The following is a 12,048-nucleotide window of genomic DNA, read 5'->3' on the forward strand; positions in this document are numbered from 1 at the left end:
TCATTCAACTATTTGACCAGTAGCTATGATGTGCACTGACCAACAGGGGGCAGACACTCCAACCCGTAGGTTAGCTAGCTGCTGTGGTCCAGCTGATCGGGACTGGGTGAGATGGGCCAGACACGCCCTGGAGCCAACCTCCCAAAGTCCCTCCTTGGCCTCTAAACCATTTCTTCTAATTAATTTCCTTTCAATGTGAATGAATCCGTGTACTGGGCCTCTAGTAGATACATAAAATAGGAGGATTTTAGTGTGGAAAAAAAAAACAAAACACCACTTGAATATAAATTTCCTTTATAGGAATATCTGTTCAAAAGGAATGTCAGAATGTAATAAATGAAAGTATTACAATGATATACATATAACTTTTGGCCATAAGATATTTCAGAGGTGATTTTGCTTTCACTACAGGTTTGCTGACCAGTCATTACTAAAATCCAATGATCATTTTTAAAAAATTATCTTTATTGCTGAAAATATTACAGATGCCCCCTCTTATTCCCCTCTTGACCCCTTCTACCCTGCTCAGCCCTTGCCCCAGGCCTTCACAGCACTATTGTCTCTAGAGGGTCAATTTTAACTAAGAAATCTATTTAATTCAAGTGAAAATTCATTGCTAATTTATTCCTCATTATGTTTTACTTTAGCATATTATAAAGCATGATATTTTATTTATAGAAAAGGTTTAATATGACTATCTTTATGGAACAGTTCATTTCTAATCTATTGAAAGCATCAACTCAATAACAGTCATGGAACATGCAATATGTACCATCAACTGCATTTGGCATTGAGACTATACCACTGCACAAAAATGATATATTTCTGGACTACATGGAATTGGAAAGAGTCTAACATGGATAGAGTAGATAGAGAGTATTTAATAAAGTAAAAAAAAAATGAACTGGATATTGAAGAATTAAAATGATTCTATCTATAGAGAATGAGAATGCTGTTTGGGAAAAAAAAAAAGGAAAAAAAGCAGGAATGATATCATCAAGATGGTTATACCGTACGTTCCTGACTTCAGTCCCCGTCACAAGAAGACTATCAGCTATCCATAAACAAGCCAAATTGTGAAAATCAGAACCTGGGGGTGAGTCTGAAGCACCCCGGGACCACAGGGGCCTAGAAGGACTGCGTTAAAGGGGTAAGAGGGGGAGCTGTGCTGCCCACACTGTCCTTGCCCAGGCCGCACAGCACCCACAGAGAGGGCCCCACTGGCCCTATGGTCTTTTCCATATGAAACTGAGCCCACTGTGGACACCCAGCTTTTCCAGCATTGCAGGGCACTTCTCAGATGGCACACTTCCTCACAGGATCACTGGGGAATCTGCCAGGTTTCACCACTGAGGATCAGAATGAAACAAAGAAGGCTGTGGGGATTCCAGCAACCAGCACACAGATCTTGGCAGACCTTATCCTCCTTGAAGACATATGAGCTGAAAGCCCAGCACTGACTTCCCCCTTGCAGCGCAATGCCTGCAACCCTGTCTGCTGAGCTCTACCTGGTTCAGGTCACTGGCCAGCAGGTCCTCCAGGTATTAAAGCCTGGACTCTCCAGTCCTGCCCAGTCAGGAAGCCTACTCAGAGAATCCCTGTAGCCATGGACTCTTCCCACAGCAGAGAAGCCACGCTGGCAGCTCTGCCCAACTGCGGCATATACCTTTCCACCCCACATTACAAGGGAATCTTAGCAGTCACCCTGGACAGCCTTGGAACCTGCCTGCAGTACCGCCCAGCTGCGGAGTCCAGCCTACAGCCTGGCTTGATTGTGAACACAGCCTGCAGCCTTGCTCAGGCAGAGCGCCCAGCCAGTGAGACAGCCAGGGTGTCAGAGCACAGCCTACAGCCCCACCTGATGAGGGAGCCTGGACAGTGACCATGCCCAAACACAGAGTGCTGTCTCTAGCCCCACCCAATGCTGCCTACAGCTGGAGGCCCCTGGCAGCCAAAGAGCCCAGCTAGTGACCTTCTGCACAGGGAACAGGAGTCAGCATTCTACCTAATCAAGAGCCCAGGCTGCAGCCCGCCCTGCACTGGAGGAAGACTTCTAAGATTTGTATTTGCCCTTGACAAGTAATCATATGGAAGCTGTGTACTAGATTTCGAGCAAGGGAGCATCTAAAGAAGTCTGCATTTTTAAAAAGCCTCTTTTCTCTCTTTCCCCTGCCTCTAGTCTCAGACAGTGTTTTAGCTATCTCCTGGGGTATTTTTATTCCAAAAACATGATGAGATTTACATCTTGAAAGAACAGAGAAAGAGTGCAAGTTTTCTCCTAGGAGTCATGGGGGCGTATGTCTTCATTATCAAAAGCTTAGGGCAGTTACTATTTAAGTTTTTCCTTTGTATTAGGGGTCAGAGGGAATGAGCGCTTCATTCATTTCACTGTCAATCACCATAACAACCTTGCCTTCACTCTCTTTTCTCAGCCAAGAATTCTACCTCTTAGGGAAAAGCACTTCACATAGCAAAATGCAAAGATGGTTTCAAAGATAATTCGATGCATATCAAGACAGAAAAAGCTGCATTTTATGCATGATACTTAACAAAAGTCTATTTCCAATAGTAACAAAGAAAAGAAATATGATTATCAAATCCAATATTTCCACCAGATATTGAAAAGACATTATTATGCAATCGATAAACATGTGTCAAAATCAACATGTTGTCAGCATCTGTAATTGCATTAGAATTGATTAACCTTATCTAAGAAAATTCTCTTCCAAAATTATATGACCATAATATATCCAACTGCATATGCAATATACAATTGTGCAGAGGTATAAAGCAACCATCTTACTTATCCTACATAAAATGATCAATCTGAAAAAGGATTCAGGATTTTCCTTTACAAAGTTATCGGGAGTCAATATAAAAAGAGTTTAAAAATGCATCTGAAAGTAATGTCCAAAAGAACTGAAGAATAAAAATGCAATAATTGAATTTATCCACAAAATAAGTTAGATGTGAAACTTTCAAAAAGAAGTATTGTACTTTGAACATTGATGAGAGCAAAGTTGGAAAAATAAATACCACTGGATCTAGTGAAGTAGAAAAAATAATCTACCCAAGTAACAGAGAAAAACAGTGTCAAATTTCAGAGAAATGCAGCATGGGTAACCAGATCTTCATCAAAATCAATATATTTGTGTGTGATTAAGTGCCTATGAAAATGAAAAATCCATTTTTCAAACTTTCCATTTTACTATTCATGATTTATGAGTAAAAAGGTTGGTTAACAACGCGTGCCTCAACAACAACAAAAGGTATCTCTTATTCTTGTTGTTCTTCAGATGAAGTACTATAGAAACAAATCATCACATACATCATATTTTTTTAAATAAATCAAGGAATAGCAAGTGATACAACTATGTATAAAATAAAATATGAGAAAACTAAATAACTTAAGGACAAAACAATGCACCTGTTATCTGATGACTTGTGTCCCTCCCAAAATTTATATGTTGACATCTCGACCCTCAGAAATATGGAATGTAACTAGTTGCAGATAGGTCCTTTAGAGATAATGAAGTTAAAATGAAGTCATTAAGGTGGTCCCTAGTGCAATGGGACCAGTACCCTTATAAAAAGAGGACACAGGCATGTTATAGAAGGAAGACCATGTGAAGACACAGGGTAATGTGTTATGTCAACCCTAGCCAACTAATGCAATATGCTACTTTGTTATGGTAACCCTAACAAATGAATGCAGAATCTATCATCGATGTTTTCAAGAGAAGTTTCTACCTACAAAAGAGCACACCGTGGTCAGATTAACTAGAAAAACTACCCTAAGTACATACATTATGGTGAGAGATGAAGTGGATGATAGTTCTGCCTATGTATGTCACCCAAGAAGAAATGAGTAAAGAAATAGCTTCTTTCATGGTAGTCTAAAAACTGCTTTTTAAAGCAAATAATCTTACTGTAAAACAGCTAATACAGGACAAGTTATTTAGTAAATGTCAACATTTCTAAATGACAAAAGTACAGTCAAAATTTTATACAGATTTAAATTAATTCTTGTACATATTAACTTTGTATGAAAATATTCATTTTACTTAAATAATATTTATTGGTGATGATAATATGTTATTTCTGCTCAATGAATCAAACATTGAAGGATCAGGAATTGCACTGAATTTCATCAACAGGCCTGATCTCACATTTTAAATACAACTATATATAAATTTGGCAGCTTCTTATTTTTCTTATTCTTCCTTTTGTTTGTTTCTTTTTGTTTTTTAAACAAGATTGGGTGTTTGGCACACTAGTTTGAAAGAAAAATAAAGGAGGTAAAATGAACATATTGTCATGTGCTCACATTTAGGAATCATATTTTATTGAGATGTCCCCAGATGACAGAATACCTGAAGGGGTATAAAGATTTCAGGGAAAAAAAATAAAGAAAGAAAGAAAGGAAAAAAAAGAGAGCCCAAACAGCGTGTGCAGTATGTAAATCTGATATGTTCCTATTTTAAATATGAAATTTCATATTCAGGAAAATTACAGCTTAGACACTTAAAACTCAATAAGTGTCAATAGAAATGTATTTCAGCTTCCCTGTACTAAGTCAAATAGATATGCATTTGTTAAGTAAAAGAAAATCTCAAGCATACCCCAGGATTTAATTCAAAAATAAAATTTAAGGATATATATGCGAATGCTGTTGCATAATTCTGGTTAAAATACTTACTGGAAGTCAGAGTTTAATGTGCTTTATAAAACTGTGTCATTTGCTTGCCTTGTGCTATGAGCAAAATTATTTAAAGACTCTGTGTCCTATTTCTCAATCAGTACAACCTTCTTTTGCCACATGACACTGGGGTCAGGATATTATGCTATCATAAAAGCTCATATCCATTCTATATTTGACTTGAACTCTTTGATAATTTTTTTCACCTTCCCTCACTGTCTTCAGACAAGGAGATTGAAGCTAAATGACTTATTCAAGGGCACTAGGCCAGCCAGCATTATGCTATTGATTTAGATTAATAGTCTTTATTTTCCCAGTTGGATTGACCCCCTGAGCCTTGCCAATTCTAATTCCATTTCCATAAAATAGGGATAGCACCACTTAACACCAAGATCAATTGAGTATCTCTGTAATTATTCTCTTATGCATGCAAAGTACTTGGAGCTCAGAAGTAAAGTGCAGTCTTTCTAACTGTAAGGTGCTTAGAACAGAGAAGAGATAGCTGGAGAGAAATTAGAACTCTGAAATTTCAGATGGGTGGACATTTGGCAGAGAATTAGATTTATCCCCTGTTGTTTCAGATACTGACTTTTTTTTTTGGGGGGGGGGTGGATTTTTTGTAGTTTTTTGTTTACTAACATTTAAGCTTCCGCATATTATTTCGATAGATATAATGGGAGATTGAGCTCTTATTCAATAAAATGTTTTGACCACTTAATTTTACAGTTCAACACCCTTTCTTAGCAGTCCAAACCCATTTATCTTACTCTATTTTTCCTTAAATTTTTCAAATTACTTTTTAATTATTTGATAATCACTTTTTTTGCATTTCTTGATATTTTAAAATTAGTTTTACTTTTTTTATATTCTATCATCCCCTCTTCCTCTAATCATTTATTTATCTACAAATCCATAGGGCAGGAATGTTTGTTGTTATTATTGTGATGGTAGTGGTGAAGGTTATTATATTATTATTATCACATTTGATGGGTACATCTTAAATTTCTATACAATTGCTGGCCATGTTGGCACAGATCACAGAGTTAATAAAGTTCCATCATAATCAGATCTCTTGATCCCCAGACCAGTGATTTTCCTGTATATTCTACCAAACATTATCTATCATCTATCTATCTATCATCTATCTATCTATCTATCTATCTATCTATCTATCTATCTATCTATCTATCTATTTATCTATCTATCATCTATCTATCATCTATCTATCATCTATCTATCTATCTATCTATCTATCATCTATCTATCTAACTATCATCTATCTACCTCTATTTATTTCTGGTTAAAATGATTTCTTCTCAACTCTTTTTTACATTTCTTCTTATATTTTTGTTTGTGTGTGTGTGAGAGAGAGTGTGATTTGTTCCTAAAACAGAAAATTTCCTGCAGAATTTAAATGGCAGTTTGGAAAAATACTATGTCAATTAAAATGTTTAGCACTCAGAAATGCAATTGGATTGTCCTAAGCTAGCAAATTGTGTATGAACGTTTCTATTTCCTCTCATTGACTAACTAATCTCAGCTTAAATCCCAGTTGTGATAATTAGCTCAAATAATGTGTTCGTAGCATTCACATTGCACTGCAAGACATATTTCAACTATTACTTTTAGTATAACCTCCACTGTGGCTCATATATTACCATAAAATAGATTTTGCTTTTGTGAAAAATTAGATATTGTTTCCCAAAGGGAAAAGTGTTTTGCACATGAGGTGTAATTGGCCAATAGGAGATTCTTTTTCAAATATAGTGCCAAATATTATATTATGCCTAGCAAAAGCTTAGCACCCAACTACCAACTGCTCACTTACAAGTGCTTTGCAAATGTATAAATTTATTGTCCTGACATCCCCTAGCGAAGTTGGTTAAGTAATTCAGATATTCTAAAACTTGAATAAAATCTCTATCTAAATCTAACAAAAAAGCACTTTGCTGTGTTGAGTATATTTCACATTTAGAGATTTAGATCTGTTGCTATAAAATTTATCTAGAGTAATAAAAATTATGGTGTTTTGGAGTTGGCAAATCATTGTGTTAAGATTTTCTTCTATTATTTACCCTAGCAAGTTTTATAAAACAATCTCTCCATGCTATATGTATCATCCCATCTTCAGTTTGAAAATAAGCTTTTTTCTAAATTTCAGTGAAAAGTATAGACTTTTAGAAAGACTTTAATTTTCTATTTTTTAAACAGTCACTATTGTCTTTACCACTGCAATTCAAGAACTATTATGATGTTATTAAGTGTTGTTACAATATACACTTACAATGTTTTTAAGTATCTGCATGACCTATGTTATAATACAATGCACAATCTACATTACATCTAATTTCAAATCAGTGTTATAGTATACATTATTTTAAGTGCACATACAACACTGTATTGAAATTGTATAACAATATGATAGCCTGTAATATATCAACACCTATGTGATACCTGTGTTAAATATGATAATGCTTGTTGGTGCTTCACATAAATGAAAATCCTGTTCAATAAATATTTTCCATGAAGAAACAAAGAATCAATTCTCTTTGGAATATTTCAAAGAGTAGAAAGCAATCCAGCCTTTCAGTGCCTTACCTTTAGGAGTTTAAAGTTGTTCCTCTTTTAATAGGGACACTTGAATTACTATTTTAAAAATTAATCTCTTAGATTTTACACATAAGTAGTCTTTACAAGTATTTCTGAAAAAGCAAGAAAACAAGTAAAATTTATAGCACCATTTAGGATTTTGCTTCATTAAAGATGATGCTTTAAAATAGGTAGGTATTTTTTTTTTCATTTTTAGATTTAAAAATTAACAACAGCCACACTTTAGCTTATGCTTTATGTAAAGTTACAGAAGATATTGTGATAGCATTCAAATGAATGAGATAAGCTAAATTTAAAAATTATATTACAACCCTGGCCAATGTGTTCAGTGGTTAGAGTGTAGGCACACATACTGAAGGGTCACAGGTTCGATTCCTGGTCAAGGACATGTACCTGGGTTGCAAGTTTGCTCTCCCCTCTGCCCCTGCGTCAGAGATCCCGTGGGAGGCAACCAGTCGATGTGTCTCTCTCACATCGATGTTTCTCTTTCTCTCCCTGCAACATGCCCATCCTTCCACTCTCTCTGAAAAGCAGTGGAAAAAATATCCTCAGGTGAGGATTAACAAAAAATTTTACTTTACATAAGCAACAAGATCAATTTATTAACTTTATAAGGTTTATGGTGTTGAGTTCACATTCATATTGGCATTAAAATATCCAAATATAGACAGTTGATTAACAGTCCCTTCCTTATTGTTTGCTACATACACTGTCAGCAGACTAATCCACTCCTTACTGTCCTTTCCTGTGACAGAACTGATTCATTCAACACACCTGTGTTGGGTACCTGTGGTTTTCTAGCTAGTTCCTCAATGGCTCTAGGAAGCTAACTCCTGCCTGATTTTCATTCCTTCCCTATCTAAAACTTTCAACTTGAACAACTATATTTCATTTATTTTATCAAACAAACATCTCCCCTTTGGGGAACTACAAGTGTGTCCTACTTACTCCCACTTATCTTTATTCATTCACGTCCTGCATAATCTAACCTTGCTCTCTTTTTAGCTACAGCACTTGGGTTTGTAATTTTGCTGTCACTTAATGCATTTTAGTTGTTTGTCCTACAATTAACTATCTAGTCAAACTGCTATGAGTTTTTCATAAACTCCAGTCCTGGATCATCATTGGTTCCAAGTGTGTGGTGTTTTCTTTCTTTCCTAATTAGTTAAGCATACCACATCTCTATCATGTATACTGTACCTTTAATCGATGTTTTCCACGATCACATTTCCTGATTAGTTAAGGCCCTTGTCATATCACCAAATTATTATAGAAACTACCCAACGCATGGGCCTACTGACTCTTCCACATGATGAGCAGATTCTCATTACAAACCCAAATGTCAGCACACCATCATCTTCATAGCGCGCTCTGGAAGCCTCTAGTACAGAACAGAGGCACAATCGCTTCTACAACAGGCCCTTCACTCGTGGTTTGTTTTGCTCTTCTGCCTTATTGTCTGCTTACTTCCACAGCGTGGTGGCTTTTCCACTACCGTCAAAAAACATCTGGCCCTTCATGACTTTGTATGTCTGTGCATCCTGCTTGTTTGGAAAACCATAACAATTGAAATCATAAGCCATAACAAAATGAATCTTTGGGACACTATAACTTAAATACAGATCTTTACTGCTAAAATGTATTCCTCACTTTCATCCAGAATAAGGCAATTCTATAGCCTTCAGTCTGAGTGAGCTCCTTTATTTATTTGATGGACACACCAGCAATAATCTAGTTCTCATCTCATGAGGGTACACTGCCTATATCAGAAGTTCTTTCACTTTTGTTCTCACTTGTTTATATTTTTTTGAAAATTAATAAGGTTGCCAAAAAGTTGGGTTTATATGGTTTATATGGGTTTATAAAATATCTATTGATATTCACTAAGTAAAACATAATTGTTTATTAATTTATTTAAAATAACAATAGACCAATTATATACTACCATTAATATATTTATGAAAATTATCTATATATTTTGAAAAAAAGTGACTACCTTCAAAACTGGGAGAGGGATGTCTGACTGCCAGGTTAGGCCTGATCCCGGTGCCATTCTCTGTAGAAGGTAGTCAGTCTGAGCAACTCAGTGACTCAGGGAAGTGCAGGAAACTCAGGGTGAGCCTGCCTCTGCGCTTGACTCACCTACTCAATGGTGTTCACAGGACAGACCGTGGCGGCCCAGCCCGTGAATGTGCAGCAGCTGCTGAAGCTCAAGCAGCAGGCCATGCAGCAGCAGAAGGCCATCCAGCCACAAGCCGACAGTGGGACCTCCCCCGAGAGGGTCCCGGACTGTGAGAGGGTGCAGGCTGAGCTGAGGGACCAACCCCCTTCCCCCCGTGCAGGTATTTCATGCACCAGGTCTCTAGTTGTTATATATTTTGATATATTGATGCTCAATGTGGGGAAGAGTCAAATATGTCTAGATTAGCAGAACCCATATGAATCTGTTTTCTTACCTATTAGTTGATGCTAGTATCTTATAATTATTTTTTCAAAGGATAAAAAATTCATGTGAAATATAAAGGGAGGGAGAGAATTCTCAGAATTCTCAATTCTGAAATGCTAAGACAATCATATCGTCAAACTTCTGCATTCTCTCCTTATTACTCCATGATAAGGTTTTCACTACCCTATTGATCCCCTGTGCTTGTGGTACAGTTGGCTAGTGGCTGCTTTCTAGAAGGCTGTCTTCTCCTCCCAGAGGACTTATTCAGCTTCTGTGATCTCCAGCTCCAGTTTTTAAAATGTCTACATCACTTAGTAACATGGGTCTTTACCTCCCTTCTCTCATTGAGGACTTCTGGAAAGCTATATCATTTAAAAAAACAAACAAATGGTATACTTTGCAAATTATACTGGATACAAATAGATTGAAAATTATAATTTAGTGACTAAATTGTTTAAATGTGGGTAATGTATGGGAAGAAATATTTTACCCTTCTATATCCTTTATAGCTGCACATGATCTATAAAGCTTATCATTCATATATTTGATAAATACTGGTATATGTGATAGATTTGCTGTAATGAGGACCACAATTAATGGGCACATGTATCCATACAGCAAGATTTTACAATACCTTCCTTCAACAAGTGAAATTTATTTTCCTACTTCTTAAATCTCTGCTGGACTTATGATTTTTTCTCATGAAATACAATGGGTGCTATGCAAGTTCTGAGATTTTTCCTTAAGAGCCTTAAAAACAAAAACAAATTATTCTCTCCCCCCATCCACCACCACCTTCTTCCTCTTTTACTCTCTGTCTCTTTCTTCCTCTTCCCTCTCCTCTCTCTTCCCTTCCTGTATTTCCACCATGAGGAAAAGCTTACACTAAGTTTTGGGAAAGTTTGTTACTAAGCAATAGATAACTAACACAATATTGTTCAAGATTATATGTTTGTTTCTTTTCTATGTATCACTCTCTGGAAATTATTTTTTTTTGCCTGAGATCCGAGATGAAATTGATTGCATAGTAAAAAATAAATAAACTTTTCAGACTTGAGATATATAAAATTTCAATTTCTTAGCGAATTTCATGTGCAGTTTGTATTAACGTGTTTTCCTCAGTCAAGGTTATCGATGACTATAGGTGCATAAATCAGGAAAAGCAACAATACACTTGTCACAGAAAAACTGCCTTTATAAATGAATGTTACATGCTAAACTTTTCTTTTTTCAATTCAGCACTGCCTTAAAATAATTTATTTTACATATTTTATGGTGCTGTTCTCCTTCTGGCCTCACAGTACACTACATATGGCCCTCATAATTTCTTTAAAATGATGACTAAATAAAATGAGGAGTGGTAGAAAATTAATTTCCATCTCCTTTAATTTTTATTACAATAAAGATAGGACAATCCTTCATTCATTAAGCAAACAATGTTTCCACTCTGGACCTGGTGTGGGCTAGGATCCTAACTGGGTATAAAAGTGGGCTCTGCCATTAGAAAGCTTATAGTAAAACAGAGGAAGACAGAAATCAATCAAATAACTGCACAAAGTATACATCATAGGAAGAGCTAGAAAGGAAAATAGTAGGATTAAAATATAAAATGGGGCTGAGGTTGAATATACTTTAGATTGGGATCCATTAAAGTATCCTGTTAAAAGTGACATTTATCAGAGAGTTAAAGGCTGAGTAGAGAGCAAATATTTAACAAGTATGGAAAAGCGAACACCAGAGAGAAGAAGTAATACGCGCAAATGCCTTAAGTTGGGAAACACTTTGGTATTTGAAGGAAACAAAAGGCCAGTGCGGCTGATTCCCAGTGGCTGAGAGATAATGATTCCACATTAGGTTGGAGAAGAAAGTGGGAGTTGACTTTGTATGCCCAGAGATATCTGGATGAGAATTAGCCATTGTATCCTTAGTGCATCATGAGTCAGAGAGGGGATTTAAGAAAGTTGGGGATCTGACTTAATGCATAATTCAGTATGAGTCTGAAGGTCTGAGAACCAGGGGAGCCCATTTACAAATCCCAATCCCGCAGTCAAAGGGCTGGAGAAAATGAGCTGCATAGGCACAGCCTCAGAAGGCAGGCAGGAACAAAAGGAGCAAAGTTCTTTCCTCCAGCCTTTGTTTTATGCAGACCCTCCCAGGATTGGATGATGTCCACCCACATTGGGAAGGGTCACCGGCTGTACCGGGCCCTCTGATTCAAGTCCTAATCTTGTCCAGAAATACCCTTGGAGACACATTCACAATCTGAATCCCCTATGGTAAGTCAAGTTGACAC

Source organism: Myotis nattereri (assembly GCF_964212035.1).
Source record: "Myotis nattereri genome assembly, chromosome: 1".
In the NCBI taxonomy this organism is placed as follows: Eukaryota; Metazoa; Chordata; class Mammalia; order Chiroptera; family Vespertilionidae; genus Myotis; species Myotis nattereri.